This window comes from Melitaea cinxia, chromosome 12 (assembly GCF_905220565.1).
Source record: "Melitaea cinxia chromosome 12, ilMelCinx1.1, whole genome shotgun sequence".
NCBI lineage: Eukaryota > Metazoa > Arthropoda > Insecta > Lepidoptera > Nymphalidae > Melitaea > Melitaea cinxia.
Genome location: NC_059405.1, coordinates 12,782,650 through 12,794,920, shown reverse-complemented (window position 1 = coordinate 12,794,920; position 12,271 = coordinate 12,782,650).

Here is a 12,271-nt window from a genome sequence, read left to right as displayed (position 1 = left end):
AAATATAAATACGATGAAATTTATAAATTTAATTAGTTTATATTCAAGCTTAAAGCTTTCAATTTTCTATGTTCATCTCATAAAGCCAATACAACCCATTCTCTACACAATTATTGTGTCACGGTTGTGATATAGTTCACAAGCAAGAGTAAATCGCTTTAAGTTACAAAACTCGACCGTTCTTCATTGAAAAGGTCTATAAACGACATTCCAATCTTATTGAAGATACCGCAGGCTTCGCTTCAATCTAGGGCTGAAAATGGATTGAAAATTGTCTATAGACATTGCACTAGTTGCGTCTTGTGTCTTCCTCTCTTGATTTTTTTGTGTCCCTAAGTAGCACTAGTAGTACAAGTACAGTTAACTGTGTAATAAATTCTATATTTTTAATGTACAATTGTCATTTCTAATATAATATTATAAATTTGAATGTTATTTTGTTTGTTACACTTTCACGAGAAAACTACTAAACTTAAATTATAAGTAACATAGAATACTTTTTATTTAAAAAAAATACAATGCGAGCGAAGCCAGGGGTAAAAGCTAGTAAGTTATAAATTGAAAAAATCGTTTTTAATTTAAAACGTAACGGCAATATTTAAAAAAAAAGTATAAAGCAAAATATATTTTATGTTTTTAGTAGTTAACGGCCCTATTTAAAATCTGTGTAGTTTATATCGTAACATTGTAAACTAGCTAGACATTGCTTACGACACACTACAGAATATCAAAGGGAATCTCTATTAAGTAATAAATCTAATACAAATTATACCTTTCAAGTTAATAGAGATGTTAACAAAGACACACATACACAAAGATGCACACTTTCACAGATCTATTATTTTACAAACCATAAAACTATATGAAGATTTTTAAGTTATACGAGTTATAACTGCTATAAAAGAGATAACCAACATTTTTTTTCAAATATTTGTCACATTTATTGAATACATTTTGTACGTATGTGTTTAATATTTGTGTATTAAAATTTATTTAATATCGTATTTTGCTAAGTTAATCTAATTTCGTAATTAGTTTTGAAGTCAGTGATTTTAATATTCCGTTAGATTCTTGTCATTATGTACTTATACACTTCTTTTATAAGACCTCTCTTTAAAAAAATGTTGATCATATATGCGAGCAAAAGCAAAGAAATGCGAAAAAAGAAAAATCTCATAAAGGTATATTTATTCTTTTATATTTTATATTTTGAATTTAAATAGATCTTATTGTTACGAATACAATCGAAATTAAATTGACAAGTTATATGTACATATTGTGTTTATGAGATAAGCAGTATCGTAGCATTCACTGATGGCACTGATTCAAGAGCTCAAACACAACGCGAGTACTCCAATTAACCGTTCTGCGTTACTGCATTGTCACAATTCCGCAGTTTATAACAATGCAGTGGTATTGTTTGCTTTAAATTAAAATCGTCTAGCAATTTAATGTTATACTTGAAATAGTAATGATCAAATTGTACTTATGATTTATAGAATAGAATATGTTAGTAAAATTATATCGTCGTACAGTATTTATACCTCAAATCGATTTCTATCTAAATAATTGTTTATTTGTTATTATAGTTAACTACAATACTTATCACTCTTTGAAAGTTAATTAAATTTATTTTAAGCAATTATGAGATATATACGAATATTTTAAATATGAAAACAATAGAACAATAATATAACATAACGTTATTCTAAAGTTTTATAGCTCTCAACCAGTATATAATAATTAATCAAAATTGCCTATGAAACGACGACTATGTTTTCATCCTAGTCTTTTTAATACTAATTTATTATGTGAAAATATAATAACCACTTATAAACGCGAGACTTAGAGGCTTTGGATTAAAACATCAAGGAAACGTTTGAGGTTTTGAATTATATTGTGTTGTAAACTATGAGATTAGTGAGGAGTTGAAATTTAAACCTGTGATAAAATATTTTTATCTTATAAACAAAATGGAAAACTATTGAACATAGGATTGATAGATTGATTGAACAAAAGAGCATGTTGCAATTTTTAAAAGTTGCCTTAATTCTATATTTTAGAAATATTTCTTTAAACAAAAACAAATAAATATTTACAGATAGTCTTTGTGTATAGTCCACAAATAGTGTCATTTTACGTTGCAAAAAGAAATATTTTGTAACCTTTATTATATTTTTAAGCACTTTATCTTACTAAATGTATTTAATAAATATATAAATTTTATAGAGTTGTGGTGTTGGGGTAAATACTTTATGCAGGTTAAATCTCATGGTATAGTCGGAGAACAAATTGCAGCCGCGGGCGATTTAGAACGACGCGACGTCGGGATCTCATCGATTACTTTTATCGAGGGCGATCGGAACGGTAGGGTATTAGGATTTATCTACAACGGGTTTTGCTCCGATATTTGTATAAGTGATAAATTTAGAAATGTACAGAGCTATGACTCAACTATAAATAAGTATATAATGTAATAGGCTGTTAGTGCTGTTTAACCTACTTTTATGTTTAATTCTCTTCTTCATAGTATTTCATAACTAACCGGCTAATAGGCGTTATTAGTACAAGTTTTTTAATGTCAGATAGTTGAAATTAATTTTTTCTCTCTATTCTAATTTACTTTTTATATAATGTGTTTTTATATTTGATAAATAAGGCTGTTTGTTATCTGTCTATAATTTTGAATTTATCTTTTCTATTCATAGCAGCAGCAAAAATAACTGAATATTAAATATTTTATAGAGATTTTCCTGAATGAAAAATACCATCTTTTTTGAAAATACAGTTTTCAACGCCATATAATTTCCGAAGTTTTCGGTAAATTGACAAAAAATTTTCTTTAATACAAAATTTTCCTTTGAATTAAGAAAAATAAAAAATTGTCAAAACATTGTATAATATATGTGATATTTTTAATTTGAGCCACTAACTGCACACACTCGCTTAAATAAATATGATTTATTATCATTCAACCCAGGTCGGGTTCACTTATCAAAATCATTGGAGGCGCATATGTTTACGTTTCATTCCAAAGGGTATGAAATTTAAACATCCTACATTAACACAAATCATACACCACTAGTTTATGTTGAATAAATAATAATAACTTAGCTCGTAGTAATTATTTTATAACATAATTAATTTAACTTTACTACTATAAACCTTAACAGTCGAAGGGGTGTATATAATATTATTGTAAAATGTTAACAAAAATATTACATTAATATTATACAGTTATATTACTTGGTTATAATTATGTTATTGGAAGTATAAAAGTGTGATAGTATTTACTTATTTAGCTATAAAAAAGGAACAGTTTGCATTTGTATATATATATATATATATATATATATTACTAGCTGGCCCCGCAAACGTTGTTTTGCAGTATATGTCATTAACCCTCTCAATTCCACCCCCCTACAACTTAGGGGGATGAAAAATAGATGTTGTTCGATTCTCAAACCTACCCAATATGCACACAAAATTTTATGAGAATCGGTCAAGCCGTTTCGAAGGAGTTTAACTGCAAACACCGCGACACAAGAATTTTATATGTTAGATTTCTCTATTTGTAAATATAATTCATATGCATTGCCCATTTCTTGCGTTCTGTGCAGATTGATCTAAAATGGTATTTATTAAAATGTGCGTAAAATAATCTTTCTGATTTTTTAAAATCATGATGAGAAAATTTATCATCAAAAAAGGAATAATATATTTACGAGTTCACTTTCCAATGAAATAAAACGTCGCATGGAGTGTATTGTAGATTCAGCTTAACTGTTGTCGTAACCCTTCATATCCCGAGGCAAGCACTTTTTATTATCGTCGGGATAAATAACTACCCCGCTATTTCAACTAGACAGCACAATCAACTAACGTTCACGTGTTTACGTACATCCATTATTTATTAATACTTCATAGCGCTTTATAAAAAATATAATGTTATTTTTCCTAACTAAATTATTTTCCTTAAAATTAATGACACCTTTCGATAATTTTGCTCAAGTATATATGAAAAAAAATTACATTATACATATATTCTTTTACTATAATTTTATTTTACACTTTATTTGTTACTGTAAATCTTTGCACTAGAATTTTTTATCCTATGTCAGAGTCTTTGTGTTATTAGTTGTTTAAGTCGTTCTTTTTATTTAATATCTGTATATTAATATTTGCCTTTCTGAAAACATTATTTTTTAAATACACTCAATGAAGTTAAAGCTAACTGATTAAGTTTACCGAGGCAAAGGAATACTATTTTTGTTTGACTGGAACATAAAATTACCTTAGGGAAATATGTGTTGTATATTTGTGCTAGAAGAGGCAATGTTGCTAAGTATACAACTTGACGTTAAACTGTCCTGTTTCTTAAGTAAATAAGAGAGTTGGTACTTTTTAAGCTTTTGAAGCCAAACAGTCAGAAGTTATTTGTACATGACGACTTAATGTAAAACAGTATTTGGCGTCTGTTTTTGTTTCTTCATTTCATTTCCTTTTTAAATTCAATAAAAATTTGACCACGACAAATAGTCTGCTGTTTTTCTGCAAATAATTGCGACACTCGTATTTTCCTCGTAGAAATACATTTATACTTATACTAGCTGACCTGGCGAACTTCGTATCACCTTATTTTTTTCTGAAATATAATAATAACATAATATATCAAAATAAAATATAGCCTATCTTTTAAGTTGGATTAAACTGCACACGGTGTGCAAATTTGACTAAAATCGGTTAAGTAGTTTAGGAGTCCATTGAGGACAAACATTGTGACACGAGATTTATATATATTAAGATAAAGGAGCTAAAAATACCTAATTATTGTATTACGATAATCTAGGATCTCTTCGTAATCATTGTTTGATAAAAAATAAAACATAAAAAAATGACAGATAAATATTAATATTTTGTAAAATAATTAAGTGGTCTATAAATAAAAATGAAGAGTAGATTTTTTTTCGCTTTTGCTGAAATAATTTTATTAAAGTCCAGAAATTTCTCTTTTATAAAAGATACTCGTATACTTTAAGGAGCTAGTGAAACAGCCATCGCTTAGACACAAAAGCTTTGTTGGATAAAATGAAGGCGTAAGACAAACTGGACGATTAAGAGAATATTGCATCTTCAACATTTAATGAAGTACCTAAATAAGGGGAATAAAACATCTATTAGATTGTTGATCATATTGCTTGTAGGCGTAATTCAAATAAGATAACAGAATTGTGTTTGGTTTACGTTTAAATATTTATGTAGAAATGTTTATTTATTTTATTTTATTTTATTTTTTATTTTATTTTATTTTTTATTTATTTAAGTTGTCAAACATTCACATATTCGTAGTTATAATCATTAAACATAACAACAAAAGAATTTTAAGGAGAAAGAAAGTAGAGGAACGTTCTGAAAATTCACACAGGAGACGTAAGGTCTCACAGGTCTCGTAGCGAACAATTCACGATTAACATAAGATATTGTACGAAAATAAAATTTTAAGATAGCAAAGATATTATTATTAAAATCAAGCAACCAATGAAATAGAATTTGAAGGCAAACTCAAGTTCAGTGTTCATTTTTCATTGTTGTTTAATCTTTCGTCTTTATTATATATTCTTTTAATTTCATCGTTATCATTTATAAATTAATCAGTAGACACAAAATTAGAGGCAATTAATTCATATTTGATATCAGAACATACAAACATAATTTTCATTCACCAAGCGTATACTTATTTCTGAGTGAAGTTATTAATCATATAGGCAACCACTTATGACACTCTCGAGAACAACTAAATATCTCCTAATAAATACAATAACTAAATCAGTCAAAGGTCTCTCGATTTCTATATAAGTAATTATTACAAAAAAGAAAAAAAAAAAAAACGCCACTACTTGTCACTTCAGTCAAAAATCTTGGAGTTGTTAATGCTCATTGAAGTGATGATCTGAATATTATTTGGCACGCTCTTTTTTAGTCTAATTCTGTGGATTTAAATATATATTTTACTGAATTCCCCTCGACTTTTTCTCACACTGTTTTCCTTGTTGACAATCATGCCTTATGTATGTGCTAATACCAGGGAACTCACACAAATATCTGTTATTGTTTTCTATAGACGAGTAATTTGACCGGCTTAGATATTATATAATATTCAAACTGTACGGTTTAAATATCGCTTTAATTTCATTTCATGAGAAAACGATAATTTAGGTCAGAATTGTCTATATTGATATTTGTTGAGAAATAAGTATCAAGTGGAAAGTGTATGTCTGATACATAAGTTAATAACAATAATAAAATATCAAAACAATAACAAAGCATATTCAAGAATTTAATTGGACAAATATAAAATTATAGATTTTTACGGAGTAATTAATTCTGTTCGCTCTGGCGTGGTTATTTTAAATGACAATTTGTTGCAGTATCTAACCGATTTTCATAAATTGTGAAGCGTTAGAAACAGTTGGTTGTAGTTTATCGTAATACTAGGAGTTAGAAATTGTTCCCGTTGCCCATAACAGGGTTCCAGGATAATTTGTCCGCTATTTAATAACTTCATAAGTACTGAGGCGAGTTCGTCGGTATTCTTGTGGCATTGAAAAGACCGGCTCTAATGAAGTTGTTGAAGAGGAATTACAGGTTAAAGCGAGTGTTTTAGCTAAGCAAGTTTTAATGAAGTATGCGCTGTTTGATACCGAGTTCTGCATATGTAATCGTTTCATTTACGGTATTCGACATTTACTACACTTTAACATCGAGTACAGAATGATGTCAGTCATTATTATTTACTTACATAAATAAATTACAATCTATTTTAATCGAACTGTTAATATCTACTAAAATATATAAGAATGTAATATAATTACATACTAGTGGTCATCCAGAAGTCGAAAGTCAAAACCATAATTAAATTAATTATAACTTTGAACATTATTGAGGTTCAATTGTCAGTGAATATACTTCTATAATAATGATCGAAAGAGTATATAATTATGCGTGTGTGTCAAATACATGGTGGTAGTGTGTGTTGTGTTTCATTTTTATTAAATGTATTTTTATGGGTAATTTAAAAAAAAATACCATTCTGCACGCCTCTATATAAACTATAAGAGTGCGAAAATTTATACTCCTTCGTCCACACAATTTTCGTAAAAGGGGGTACAAATTTTTTTTTCTTATATTAATATCTAGAATGTGTTATGGGTAATCAGTAAGTACTATTAAGACGATTAGCAAAAAAATCGCGTTGATATTGTCATTTCACACATATTGAACGGTATCTTAGAAAATCTATTGAATATATATTACGAGCATTGTAGAGTAAAGTATTTTAATAAATTAATTAAATCAAATTAATTTAACTTTCTCGATAAGCGAAAATCCTCTATAAATAATTAATTCCTAGTAAAAACAAGAATTCTCCAAATCTGACAGGTATAAACACACGTAAAACTCTTTTATTTTAGTATAGGCTGGTAGGTGATATTAAGCATACGTAATTGCTGGTTTCTATAGACATAAGTCCCTATGATGAGTATAACAATTTTATGAAAATTAAATTAACGTACTTCTAAGCAGTTTTGTCTTACATTGGTTGTTATTACACTTCAATGAAAGTTCAACAAGACATTACAGATATGAAAAAAAAATCATAACAAGTGGTTCCCAACCGACAAATAATTTACAAATAAATATAATATTTAAGGGAATAATGAACCGCATAAGTTTATGCTAAACATATGAAATAATTCGTTATATATAGAGATATATAACTAATTATCAAATAATCTGTAGTAAGATTTTTAAATATGATCCTTACAAAAAACAAAAGCAAATAAAGATTAATGTATGTTTTACAATATAAATGAGAACTAAATTGCAATGTTTGAATGTAATTCCATTATCTTCGCATTTAATAATTAACAATAGTTCTAATTACCCTCGTACGCTTTGTGGCGTCGTGATGGTCCATATTCAAAGGCTCGACTTTAGGTTCATTAGCCCAGTCTGTTAATTACGCTCCCTTTTAATTCTTATAGTATAAATAAGATGTACAAATTTTATAGTAATAACCAATATTATTACCGTTTTCTTTTGTAATATTTCTTTAATATTTTGAAACGCAGCTATACTTTTTTTTAATGTTCTATTAAAACTAATAATTTTTTGTGATATTCATTCATACAACACTCTTGATTCCTTGTTTTAGTTATGCATTAATTACGTGTATTTATTTTTTGCTTTATCTGGCCTGTTTTATTTTTTGAAATGTAGTACATTATGGTTGAGTTATAATAAAATAAATATTTGTTTTTTTTATATCACGTTATAACTTGATAACGATCAAGCCATTTCATTCTTTTTTTCCATTTTTTTCTTTAACCACTTGAAAAAAATGCAACAAAGCCAGCCCTGCGGTCACCAACCTGCCTGCCCAGCGTGGTGACTATGAGCAACACGAGGACTATGTCCACCAGTGGGCTGCGATAGGGTGAAATAATGATGATGATGACTTGAAAAAAAACTTTGAGGTAAATAATATTTCTTGTGATAACGATATAATACATATCCTATTTATTACGAGTTACAATTTTTGAGGGAGATTCGTGACATCGACGAATAGCAGACGGGGTTCTGTTTTAGAAATATAGTTTATATATTATAATAGGATGGACAGGAGAAAAAGTTGCAGTGTCTGAATTTATTTTAAAAATAACAAATATTTGAATTTCTTTTTATTTCTAATAGAAAAACAAACTACTGAACCAATTTTAAAATATATATCACTTGTGCTTGTGCTCACAATGCTACGTTAACATAGTCTGTATACTAGCGGAAGAAAAACAAAACAGTCGAAATCGTTTAGTCTGCGCGGGTCAAGCCGAGGCAGAAAGCAGGTCTTCATTAAAAAAGGAAAGGCGGTGCAGATAGCCTCTCTGACTGTCATAATGGACACCGAGCATTTACATGAACCTAATAGTCTTTCAGAGACACATTTCACCCCGTTTCATAATTAACTGACTTTGCATAAGAATGCAAAGTGTTAATATCCGCCTTGCGGTTAATTTAGAGAGCCGTTTGCGTTATAGAGAAATTGTATAGAATATTTACAAGTTTTACTTTGCACTAAATTTAAATACAAATATTACACACAAATTTAATCTAAAACGTATATAATCTTAAACAAAACAATTAATATTCAATTACTGTAGAAATGAGTACTCAGTATAGCGAATAGTAAACGAAATTACGCTAATATACTGAAAGGTATCTTTGATCTCGTCTGGGGAAATGTAAGTGCGTAATATTCATAAAACACAAGATCCTATTCTATTTCCTTTCCTTGCGAATATGGCGAAAATAAATCCTTTGTTAGAAAATATCAGTATCATCTAACAAGTTGTAAATAAGTTTATCAAAATAAACATTCTATTTTACCGAAGGCCTTACATTAACGGATAAAATTCCCTACATTGCAAGCCTATTATGTTTTCATTAAATAGCAAAATATCTTAAGTTAACATAATGATTTTAATTAAACACATAAAAATGGAAATATCGTTCACAAAGGAATTTTAAGAACACTACTATTACGTTCAACATTTTTATATAAAAGAAGATGGCTCCGGGCAACCCACACATGCTTACACAAGAATCAGAATTCTACAAACAACGGTGTTTTGCATAATTTTAGGCTCTGAAGTTTTAGATTCTCATGAATAATTTCTGAATTCAAAGCGAAATTATTATAAAAGAGAGACACTTTTACTATCCTTGTATACAAAAAAAATGATGCTGTATACATTTATTTACAATGTTTAACAAAATCTATGTAATGTTATTCTTAAACTGTATTCGTAAACGTTGACTAGCAAACTGTAGATAGGTGTGGCTATAATTTTGCGTTATAATTCTAGTAAACAGCATATTTCGTATATTATCGTCAATTATTAATTATTCCATTCAATAGAATATAGTCAACTTTACGCTAATGCTATTTGAAACTAGAAATGAAACTATAAAACCGCAACAAGATCACTATCAATTAAATTAATATTTTAACCGTATCAATATTTATATAATTATCCGATTAATTCAAAATCATTGCTGATAGGGATATATTAAATTTGTATTATGTTAATTTGTTTTAAGCTTTATACGCTTATTGGCTATTTTCTCACTAATTACAAATCCTATAATCAAAAAGTTATTACTACCACACTAATGGAACAAACGAATCTGGAGCGCTGAACTAGGGTTGCCTCAAATACGAAATCCATTACACTAATGTTTAAGTTTATGATATTTATGTTTGTTTTCTATTATAATATATATTCCATAATGGAAATTATGTATTTTTTATTTGATGTTAGGTTAAGTTATCGTCAAAAAAATCAAAATATCGTCATAAAAATATATAGCTAGCAGTTTTATAGAAGTTTAGACAAACGTCTCTGTATCCAAAGGGCATAAGATGTTAGGGAGGAAGAAGATAGATCAGCCCTATCCTCCATTACCACGTGTTAATCGAGAAAGCTTGAATTTTGGCGCTTGATCATTTTTAGCCTTAATAAGTATTTTCAATCTTGTCACTTATTTGACATTAAAAATTCATAAGAGGTACTAGGTACAGCTTCTAGCTCAATGCGTACTTGCAAAGTAAATTTGTTGTGGTATACAGTAGACCGCGCTTGATAATAAGCTGAACTAATCCATATCTGCAAAGTCGATAAGTAATTAAAACATTAAGCTTCTTTTCATCAACCATCGTTAAAAAAATAATAAAATTAATTAAAACACCTAATAACTTAGAACTTATTTTGTTTTATTACATTACATTAAGATACCGAAAATGTGATAATACTTTACGAGAATATGTTAAAATAATCTAATACACACTCTAATTAGAGACCTATTTTAAAATGAAGTTACTCCTGACTGCCAGTTCAGAATGACGCACTCGTTCTCAAGTTTAATTAGATAAGACGAGATACGTAATTTGCAACCTAAAGTTATATGAAAGAAAAGTTTTGTACAGCTGTTTGAAATTTTATTAACAAACAAACCAATAACATGAGAATGAACTTATCTGTAATTAACAAGTTTATTTACGTGTTTTTAGAAGTACTTAATATTAGGTGTAGTTTCCCTGAAAAAAAAAAATATTCCAATATTTTTACTGTTTTAATAATATTGAGCAATGTAAACATAAAATACATATACTACTAATAACTAGTGGTCACCCAGAGATCGAAATTCAACCATAATTAAAAATTTAAATTGAATAAAACCAAAAAATTATGAAAATAAGAACCTTTTTTTAAATTTTTCAATTTAATTACAGACTTTGACAATCAAAAAAGAGTATATGCGTTTGTGTGTGAAATACATAGTGTGTGTGTGTGTAATTTTTTTTTTGTTATTGATTTAATATATTTTTATTCATAATTTAAAAAAATATTAGAATTCTGCACTCCTTCTCGATATAAACAAAAAAATAATGAAAATAAAACCCCTTTTTAAATTTTTAAATTTGACTACAACTTTGACAATCAATAAAAGAGTATAATATGCATGTGTGTGTAATGTTTTTTTTTTAATTGATTTAATATATTTTGTGCAAATTTAAAAAAAAAATATTAGCATTCTGCACTCCTTCTTTATACAAACTATAAGTGTACGAAATTTCATACTCCTCCGTCCGCGCAATTTTTGTAAAAAGGGGTACAAAGTTTTTGCTTCACGTATTAATTATATAGATGACATTTATCTATTAGATTTGCTGACGGCAATAAAAAGTATTTTATTACGAGCGCTTGCAATAGAATTCCGTAATACATCAAAAATTCGAATTGTACACTTTGATTTTAGCAATATTAATTATATTATAAATATATTATGTAACTATTTCAATATTTAAGTTAAAAATAAAGCCTGCCTTTAGTCGTAGTTCATTTTAATTTTAATACAATCGTTTTTGTTGTATCAAAAGTTATTCTAATTTTAATGAATCCGTTAGTTCAATGCGAGTAATAAAAGATGAATTAAATTTTGATCACCTAAATAAAGGTGGTCCAAAAATGGCATTAACTAGATGAAAATAATTAACGTATAGTATATGTTATAACGTGTGTATATAAAAATTAAATCTTTTAATATTGATATACAAAACAGAAAATAAAAAAAGTATAAATATTTAATTACTGTCACATAAAAATTACTTGTGTTTGTGTACACACTTTAATACTTACTTACTTTAACTACT